The 10,378-nt window shown below is 49.8% G+C and overlaps 1 long non-coding RNA gene across 1 annotated transcript; it reads left to right on the forward strand.

The window, feature by feature from the left end:
- The first annotated feature begins 208 nt into the window (after positions 1–208).
- On the forward strand, positions 209–3,064 carry LOC309436185. The gene is made up of 3 exons (XR_014183301.1): positions 209–274; positions 1,845–2,567; positions 2,950–3,064. It is a non-coding gene; the product is annotated as an uncharacterized lncRNA (long non-coding RNA).
- The last annotated feature ends 7,314 nt before the right edge of the window (positions 3,065–10,378 follow it).

Here is a 10,378-nt window from a genome sequence, read left to right on the forward strand (position 1 = left end):
TCCGGGTGGCGAAGGGTCCCTCTGCGTGGCGTGCAGCGGGCCAGGCCGTCAACGTGCGCGGCAGGTCCGTGCGCGTATCCTGGAGCGGGACGGCTGCGTGGCGAGCGAGCCAGCGAGGCTCCGTGTCCCCGAAGCCTCGTCTCGTAGCAGCCCTGACACCCCACCGTGTTCTCCTAGGCTGAGGACGGCCGAGCGCCCCGAGGGAGGAGAGGAGGGGACAGGAGCGTCTGAGCTGTTAGAAGCCTCCTGGCAGCCACCGAAAGCGAGAGCCGCTGTGAGTCCCTGGCCCTCGGGCCTCGTGCCCGGCTTGTGTGTCCTGGTGCCTCCCTGCCCCTCCGTCTCCTTTTTCCCCACGCTTTCTCTGGCCCGTTCTTGTCCCCGCTGTGCTCTTGTCCCCGCTGTGCTCTTGTCCCCGCTGTGCTCTCGTGTCCGTGTTCCGTCCCCCCGCTGCGCTCTCGTCCGAGTGCGTCCGTCCCCCCGCTGCGCTCTCGTCTGTGTGTCCCCCCGCTGTTCTCTTCCTCTCTGTGTCTGTACGTGCTGCTCTGTCCCCCGACCTTCCTGTCTTTCTCTTTCCTTCCTCCCTCCCTTCGTCTTCTCTCTCTGTGCCTTTGTCGTGCTCAGCGTTGCTGGCGTTCTTCATTCTGTACGGCGCTGTTCCCGTCCTCGTTCCTGTTCTGAGCCTTCGTGCTGCCCCCCGCCCCGTTTTTCTCTTTTTTTGTTGTTTTTTCCCTGCCCTCCGTCTCTCGGCGGGGCTCCTCATCCCTCTCTTTCTTCCTCCAGCCCCCTGTGCTCCCCGCGGTCTCTCTCGCTCTGCCATCGGTTTTGCCTGTTGCTCTCCCTCTTGCTTCCCGTTGATAGGAGGGACAAAAATCTTTTAGAAAACCCTCGGCATAAGGTAGCAAGACCAGGCCTAACGTAACAGATACCTAACAGAGAAAAACTGGCTCTACAGGGACTGGAGGTGGGGCAAAGCGGGATGTTCTTGGCTCGCAGGCTGGGAAAATGGAACGTTCCACTGAATGGAGAAGGAGCTACTTGAGTAGCAGCACAAAATGACAGTGGGCGTGCTCAAGAAATGAGGTCGAGAAGCCGACACCGGGGCGGGGGGGCACCGGGGACCGCTGGAGACCCTTGGTGGACACGCTGGCACACCAAGGATGGACTGCCAGCGAAGGGTGGGGTTATGGAAAGAGCTTCCGTTTAATGCATTAACTAAGCGCTGGGAGCAAATGAATATCCAATAGGTAGATGTAATCAATACCAAGAAGCGTGAGTCACATGCACGCTCGATTACAGGGGCGATCCTTGAGCGTGCGGTGCGCTGTATTGAAATTGCCTGCCGTTTAACACTTTCAGAACAGTGTTCAAGAGTCTTTTTTGCCGACGTTTTGGTACCTCCCCGCGTCCCGTGGTTTCTCGCTGCGTCCCCGTGTCCCGCTCCCTGCCCGTGGCCGCGTTCCTCTCTGTCCCATTGACCGTGCCGGGCTTTTTTCCTCCGTCTCCGCCCCGCCGCGCCGATTTGTTTCTTCCTCTGCCCTGTTCCTCGGTGCTCTTCCGGCCTCTTTTCCTCTGTCCCCCCCGCTGCTGTGTTCTCTGCCTTGTTTTTTCAGATCCCTGTCCCTGTTTTCTCTTCTCGCTTGTGAAGAGAAGCTGCCAGGGGGCAGAGACGCTGTGTGACCCGTGGGGTTCGCAGTCAGGTCTCCGCGTGTCAGCGTCCGTCCCCCCGACGGGGGTCAGGTCCCCGTTTGTGTGCAGACAACGTCCCTCCCTCGGTGCCTCCTTAGAACGTTTAATGACGTAAATATTGCTACTGCTAACGTTGTCGGTGCGGCTTCTTTCCTCAGTGGATCCGTCCTGCAGTCGGTGGCCCACGAATGCTTGGCAACAGCAGGAGCGGATTGAAAGGACCGGCCGCCGGAGGATGCCGAAGACTCCCGGGTCACTGATGGAAGCAGCTTTGCGTAAAGCAAGGGGTACGTGAAGCCGGGCGTGCGGGGACGGCTGCCCAGCAGGTAATGGGAGCTGAACCTTTACCTCCAGGGACTTCTGCCCAGAAAGCTGAAGAACTTGCTGTTCACGCGAGCTTTAGAGTTATGCAAAGAGAAGAAGATTAATATTTGCACTGATTCTAAGCAGGTTTTTCGAGTGGTGCATGCCCTTGAAGCCATTTGAAAAGAATAAAGTTTATTAACAGCACAAGGAAGGCAGATTGAACGGGACGCTCCAGTTGCTGGAAGCTGTGCTGTTGCTAGAAAAGTTGCCGTCATGCGTTGCAAAGGGCCTCAGAAGGGAAACGCCGATCAGGAAACTGGAAATAAATTGGCAGACGCCGCTGTAAAACCAGCCAGCGAAAGGACAGAGACCGACACAAAAGCCACGTCTCTGATCCCAGGTGGCTGTCTCCTCCAAGCAACATCAGGAAACGGTAACAAAGAGGATAAGAAATTAATAGGAGATTTATAGCCGAATTAGAATTAGGGTCCAAAGAAGCCGTCACTGGCGACGGGAGAGCAGCGGTGCCTCGCGGCGTGAGGAGCTGATGCGCTCTGTCAAGGTTAGACGAAAAGGTAAGAGTGAATTTAGAAACTCTTTGCGAACGAGTGACCCGGCAATGTGAAATGTGTCTAGAAAACCATCTTAATACTGTATACAGGGTACAGAGAAGAGCAACCGGACGAGGGAAATGTACCGGGGCAACACTGGCAAATAGAGTTCTCCAAACTGCCTGGAGAAGGGGGGTGTCGATATTGGCCGGCACGAACAGCTCCCTGCTCAGGCTGGCCAGCAGCATTGCCGTGCCGGGGGGCAGCTGCCGGCCTGTGGGCCGGGGGCTGCGGCTGTTTGGGGCGCTGCCCCCGCTTTGTTTTCCTAGGGGAGCCCCCCCACTTTTGGGGGGTGGTGGTACGTGCACGTGTAAATGACACGATGTTCCTTTTGTTGCCATTTCAGGATCTATAGGCACGGCTGAGATTTGCATGGCTTGGCGTACTGAATGTATTAACCGAATAAAGCACGGGATCATACACGGTACAAACAGCTCCCCCAAAGAAGTGATCCCACCAATGGCCGGTAAGTATAGAATTCCATTTCTGTACTGGGACACGCGCAACTCGTGTTATCTCCTCTGCTATTTTCATTATAGCTTCCCCATTACCATCTATTTCTAAACAACACTCAGAAGTATTCCATTTCCCACAGACACCCCCTTCTTCAGCTAAAAGATAATCTAAGGCTACCCGATTTTGGTCCACTGCAGCCCTGGTCTGAGACAACTGTCTCGCTATGAGATTCAGTGCCTCAGCTGTCCGGTTGCTTCTTATTTCAACCACTGCTTGCAACCGGATAATTCGGTTTAGCATGTATATTGGGGTACGGTATCCCCAGCTTCCATCTTGGGCCCAGGTGGCTGGATCATAGTATTCAATTATCCTTTTCGCAGGCCATTCATCATCTTTCCAAGTTTGCGTTCCTCCTCTGGGGACATTTGTTAAACCCCTCTTCTCTCTCTTTAAAGTTTCGTACGGAGGTTTCCCCAGATGACTCCCTTTTTCCTTTGGGAAAAGGAAAAATGCTGGTTGAATTATCCCTATTGTACAAGACCCTCTCCATTTAGGCATTAACTCGTTCTAAGCTCTATTCCCACATATCCAAAATAATCCATCGGGGGCTTTCCATGGTTCGTTGACATCGGTAGAGGCAGGATTCTGCCAAGATCTCCTTAAATCCCCCATTTCCTCCAAGGGGTTTGCTTTGCTTCGATTCTTCCAGCATATCGTTTCATTTCCCAGGCTACAATTTCGAGACCAATATCCATTAGGAGGACAAGATCCTCATGATCTCCCACTTTTATATGAAGTATTCACGTGAATGGGATGTTATACACAGCTGGTCAGTTTCTCGGTCACCTGTTTCTTGTTGCCCCTCTTGCAAGATGTGAATGTGTCCTTAGCAACAAGTTAGCATTCCATTGCTCTGTTTACCACAACATGTATCTGGTTGTCCAGGAAAATGCAGCTAATATGAAGCTTTAGCTGACAGGCAAATTCACTAAAAGAGAAACTTGTTTTGTAACAAAACCGGCACAGCCCCCCACCGCGAGGGGCATGTTTTTTTCCCCCAGGAGTTCAGGAGGGGACCCAGGAGTTCAGGAGGGACCCGGGATTTCTGGGGGGACAGAAATGCCATTTGTGCCGCGGCGGGTCTCAGTGTCGCCGTCATGTGGACAAAGCGCGGTGCTGCACCCGGCCGCCCCAATGGGGTGCCGCGGTGCGCCTCAGTGCTGCCGCCCTGTGGCGAAACTCGGGTACTGCAGCGCACGGCCAGGGGGCAGGGACGCTGTTTGCCCCGAAGCAGCCAGAGGTGCCAGATAAGAAACACAAGCAGTCAGAGGTGCCAGATAAGAAAGAACCGTCAGAACCGGCAGGAGCTGCGGCTTCACAGCTCCATCAACGTTGATCTTATGAGTCTGATTTTGATGCTAGTCATTTTGACTTACATTATGCTACAGTGTTCTGTTTCGTACTGCTAGTGGGTAACAAATAATTGTGCTATACCATAGCACGAGATGATAATATAAGGAAGATGGCTCAGCCTCAGATAGGGCAGACGTGAAAGGAAGGGTGGGCTACACTGTCTATACATGCTGGATTTTAGGAAAAATAAATTTATCACGGCCTTATTCAAATCTGACTGTCTAAAGCCAGGCATTTCTGTTCCTCAGAGCTCTGCCCCAGGGGAGCTGGTGTGCGGGAAAGTAAATTCAACTGGAGGCGGCTTAGTTTTTAAACTGCGTGATGTGCTTTTTCTGGGGTGGCATTAACCTGAGAAATTTGGGAACTCAGAAAAAAACATAAAATCTATCTGCACTGCCACTGCCTGTTGTCAGCCCAGCATTTTCATCAGGCAAGGCGAGGTCTAACCTGAGAATGGGCTGCTCACAACCAGAGACCCACGGTTCACGGAAGCCAAAGGATTTTATCACGGGGTTGTTTTGGGAGATTTTCTGATATGTGACGGGTGTCTGCTTTTGGTCTTACACAGGAATAAATCAGTATGGCTTAATGCACCGTATACCAGCAGGTCTATGTGTCAGGTGGACTTAATGGGTCTGAACAGCTTCACCTGGGACCTCACCCACAGCCTGACCACAGGCCCTGGATCCTATTTAAGCTCAGCCCAGGGCTCTCACCTGCTCTTTGAGCTCTGCTGCAGGAGTGCTGGTCTGCAGCCTTGTTGTTGCCTGTGCTCCTTGGACTGATGCTGTCGGTAGGTGTCTCCTGGGTGGCCCCTTGCGTATGTGTTGTGGCTTGTCTGGTCCTGTCTGCATTTGCTCCTGACTGGGTTCCTTGGGTGGCCCTGGGCCTGTTCATCCCTTGGTGGTTCTGTTTGCTGTGTCTGGGCTCTGTGGGAGCTGGGCAGAGCCCTCACTGGGGTTGCTCTTGGTTCCTTTCCCTCAGGGAGCATCTGGAGCAGTCGCTGTAATGAAGCTAAACCACCTTGTATGTTGCTTATGTGCATTGTCTTTTCAGGAAGCAAAGAAAGGAACTCTTTCTTCGTGAGCTGGGAGTTGCATTGTTTAAATTAGGGAGGAGTTCCCCCAGACCGTCGTGTTGGTGGGAGAGCATTTCTTCGTCCATGTGAGTAAGAGTACATGAGCTGGCCCCATCTGCCTCAGACATCAAGCTCTATGAAAGGGCATGAGTTTTTTGGGATCTTCCTCAAGCAAAGATAATATATAATGGTTTCTGACTTCTATGGCGCCTCTTTCCTGCTCTGAAATGGTAATTCTGACAAAGGCGCAATATCTGAGTATGTATTTCTGTAGCTGTCACCCTGATTTCACTAAAAAGCAATACTGCCCCCCATCTCTTTATTTTCCTGTTATAAAAATTACTGTGAGCAAATATGTCTCTTGTAGGCATGGACTTAAACTTTTGGAGTGAACAAGTAATTCTGGTTCACGGGAAATTATCACCTTGCCAAGGGAAGCAGATAACTACAGGAGTAAATCCTCACGGCTCGTTAAAACCACGCTGTGGGTCTAGCTGGTGACAAACCACATCTGTCAGACTGGAGATGAAAGTGGCTGTACCTTTGTCAAAGCACTGTGTAGGCTGAGGAGCTTGGTTGTTAGTATAGCTATGCTAATCTGAGAATGACGTTCAGATGGAGGCAAAGAAAGGCTGGGAAGGTGTCTGGGGACTCCCCGTGTTGTTGGCTGCAGTCTGGGAAAGTGGATGTGTTGCCGGATGCTGCTTCCCCAGCGCCTGGGACCACAGGGTGGGCAGCGCTAGGGAAGACCTGCAAGACTTGCTTAACTTGTTTTTCTCAGGCTCCTTGGCTTTTTTTTGAAGTATCAGTTTATTAGTGCTCTTCTCTAATTGACCTCTCATCACATTGAGTTTCACATCAGGTTGGTGATGGTCAAGTCACTTATTCCTTTTGTCTTTCTTTGGAGCTTGCTTTAGAGACTAGACCAAGTGGGCTGGCACCCTGGTTGAATTCACTGTGGTGGGTGATTTATTACTAATATACAGGGAAGGACCACTTTGGAGGTCCTGCTGAGATGGTACAGATGTAAATGGCATACAAAATAAAGATGGGAAATGGTAGCAATGCCTAGCAGTAAGCTGTCACCTCAGAGCAATAGTCCAATGAGGTCTGTGCCCAGGAGTTCCCTGGTTTCAGTCTTTTACTGGAGTTAAATCCAGTTTTAGCAGAAATCTTGACTGCAGCTAGTCTAGCTTTGGGCAAGAACAAGGCTGAGCTCCTTTAAATCAGTACTGAAATGGGTATCAGCTGCTGATTATCAACCAGCAAAGAACTGAAGTGTGAGGATGAATTAACATTGTGTGTCTTTTAGGATGAGTTGGCTGCTGTGTCCTGCAGCCTGGCTTCTGGAACCCCTGGGATCTGCAGTCCTGTAGGGGCTGGGAGTTGGAGTGGCTACTCTCACTCGAGTGTCAGAGGAAATTACACAGCCCTTCAAACTAAACCTTGCAAGCAGGGCTGAGGGGCTGTGAGTTATTGCTGTGATTAAGCTGATCCGGACCTGAGGAGGCTAAAGGGTTGCTTAGCGATACTTTAGCAATGACTAACAGTGCTTTACTAGGCTTTCACTGTTTACTATGGCTTTAATACTGGCTCAGTGGGTTTTTTTTTTAGTGGAATGTTCTTACTATTTTTGTAATGGTCTCCCTTCTTGAGAAACTGTCAAACTCATCACTTATAGTGACCAGGCAGCAGTTAGCAAGCATTTGATTGCTGATCATGTGTTGATTTTTTGGCCTGACCTCATTAAGTTTCTTTATCTCTACCTTCTCTTTCCCTAGCAGTCCTTAAATGAGCTACAGAGATTAGATAATTTAAGTGCTTTTCATATAAATGCCTCCTAGTCTGTTGACTTTTCCTAAACCACCCCTTGTCCGTGTGGAAGCTTATTTCTGGTACTTAAAGGAGAGATGGACTGGGGAAGAGATGGTCTGAACCAGCCCAGAGCCACATCTCACAGAAAACTTTATTATGGTCTTCTGTAAAGCCCTTTAACAGGACAAGATGTATATTGTTCATTTAATGTTCTTCAGCAGCATAACTGTTAAGACAGGTCTCCTTCCTGATGTCAAGAGGCTGCTCTAATATGTAGTATATTCACATAATTTCCGTTAAAAAGTATATTGAGGGCCAAGCTCTCTATTAGCATTTTTAAATTCTGAGCTGAAAAATGCAAGCACACATCAAATAAATGGAACTTCCTTTTCTCTACTGAGGTATCTGAGTCATGGCTGTCACCATCAAAAATGTCTAGTAATATTTTGGGGAAAGGAAAACCCATTAAAGCTGAGGAGGGCATCTGGAGGAGTGCAGAGGAGCAGGAGGCGCCAGCCGGCCGGGGGCAGGTGCCGGTGCAGAGACGCCGTGTGACCCGCGGGGTTCTCAGAGGTAAGAACCTTTCGATTTGTTCTCCTCAGGGCACGTCCCTTTGCCTCTGGCCCCCTCACAAGCTTACTCGCCTAATGTCGCCATAAGCAGAAGGGACGAAAAAGGGCAAAGAGGACAAGATCCTCACGATGTCCCACTTTTATATGAAGTATTCACGTGAATGGGATGTTATACACAGTCGGTCAGTTTCTCGGTCACCTGTTTCTTGTTGCCCCTCTTGCAAGATGTGAATCTGACCTTAGCAACAAGTTAGCATTCCATTGCTCTGTTTACCACAACACGTATCTGGTTGTCCAGGAAAATGCAGCTAATATGAAGCTTTAGCTGACAGGCAAATTCACTAAAAGGGAAGCTTGTTTTGTAACAAAACCAGCACAGCCCCCCACCGCGAGCGGCATGCTTTTTTCCCCCAGGAGTTCCGGAGGGGACCCAGGAGTTCCGGAGGGACCCAGGATTTCTGGGGGGACAGAAATGCCATTTGTGCCGCGGCGGGTCTCAGTGTCGCCGTCCTGTGGACAAAGCGCGGTGCTGCACCCGGCCTCCCCAATGCGGTGCCGCGGCGCGCCTCAGTGCTGCCGCCCTGTGGGGAAACTCGGGTACTGCAGCGCACGGCCAGGGGGCAGAGACGCTGTTTGCCCCGAAGCAGCCCGAGGTGCCAGACAAGAAACACAAGCAGCCAGAGGTGCCAGATAAGAAAGAACCGTCAGAACCGGCAGGAGCTGCGGCTTCACAGCTCCATCAGCGTTGATCTTATGAGTCTGATTTTGATGCGAGCCATTTTGACTTACATTATGCTACAGTGTTCTGTTTGGCACTGCTAGTGGGTAACAAATATTTGTGCTGTACCACAGCACGAGATGATAATATTTTGTAGATTTATACTGTCAAAGAATTTGCAAGTATATTGCAAAGGGGGGAATTCAAGAGAAGCTGCTAAATTAATGTATAGTGTGATTAAGTTACAAAAGACAAGCCTGTCATCAGGCAGTTGACATAAGAAATGCTTTCTGGAAACGTGCAAAACGAGGGGCTATGTTTCAAGAACTCTCATGTGGAATTGCTGTGTTTCAGGGGGAGCTGTGACCGCCCCATGCTCAGCAGACCCCCAGCCCCGGTGGGGGGAGCAGCGCCGGAGCGGGAGACGCGGCACCGTCGTCCGTCCCCAGCGTGCCGGGGGGCGGCTGCCGGCCTGTGGGACGTGGCTGCGGCTGTTCGGGGCGCTGCCCCCCGGGTTTGGGGGCTCTGGTATGTACGTATGTGAATGGCATTTTAAAGTAATGAGCTGCCCGCTGGGGCTGTTTTCCTTTTCTGACAGGCGATCGGGAGGGGGAGAAGGACAGAGAGAAGAGAGCTGGAAATATTAACAATGTTTTACTAATGCTACTGATAAGAATAGAGAAAATAATACAAAATATACAAAACCAGTCTTGAATGTCTCAGCACCTGCAGAGCCGGCACCCGAAGCGTGGTGAGCCGGCACCCAGCCGTGGGGCTGGTTGGGCGCGTCGTTGGCGGAGCCGGCACCGACGATCTCTGGACGCGTCGAGGCGCTGCGGTGGGTTTTCCTGGAAATGCCAAGGCCCTGGTGTTTTATGATTGTAACTACTTACTTACTGTAAGACATTTAGAATGAAAACGTGAATAAGAGTAACCAGAAGAGTCTTTGGGAGTAAATAATGCCTGTCATCTACTCTCGCTGTTACTCAAAACTCTGCAGACAGTAATTTTCTCCAATTGATGTAGTAAAATTTAAAAGAGTGGAATATAAATACTGGAGCACTAATTGGAAGTAATACCTGTGGAGAAAAACTCTCTAGTTTATAATAAAAAATAATGTGTGCTAGTTAATCCGGCTGGTAGTAATGTAATGATAAAAATGTTAAAGTGTAAATAAATGAAATTATTTAGGCGTGAGCAATAACTGAATTTAATTTCAGCTATTACTTGTTGGTGAACTAGGCAGCAGTTATTCCCAATCTGCATCCTAGTTTAAAAACCACATTGTTTGGAATTCCTTTGAAATGGTAAAGGCAGAAAACTAATGTGGAGTCATTGGTAGCTCCATTTGCACAACCGTTATGAAATAAACTGCAGGCACGAATGACTGCATAGGAAACAAAGTAAGGAAGCTTTAGATTTTAAACAGCATTGGAAAGTAATGGGGAGTGTTTAGTATTTAAATTATAACAGAGCCATGAGATTGGAGGCAACAAAGCTCAGAACCAAACGGAGTCAAAACGTCACTTTTTTTTTTCAAGAGAAGTAAAAAGGAACCACTAAATAGTGGCTGTTTATAAACAGAGGTATTAAAAAGTTCCCAGGCAGTAATGATTTGCAACAGAACAGTAAAAGATATTTAGATGTAAAATAAAATTAGAAAACAGTGAGTTATGACAGTCTGAATTTAACTACAGTTTTTCTGGAGTTCTGCAAAAACGTG

The sequence above is a fragment of the Streptopelia decaocto genome (genome assembly GCF_964273445.1).
Source record: "Streptopelia decaocto genome assembly, chromosome: 2".
In the NCBI taxonomy this organism is placed as follows: domain Eukaryota; kingdom Metazoa; phylum Chordata; class Aves; order Columbiformes; family Columbidae; genus Streptopelia; species Streptopelia decaocto.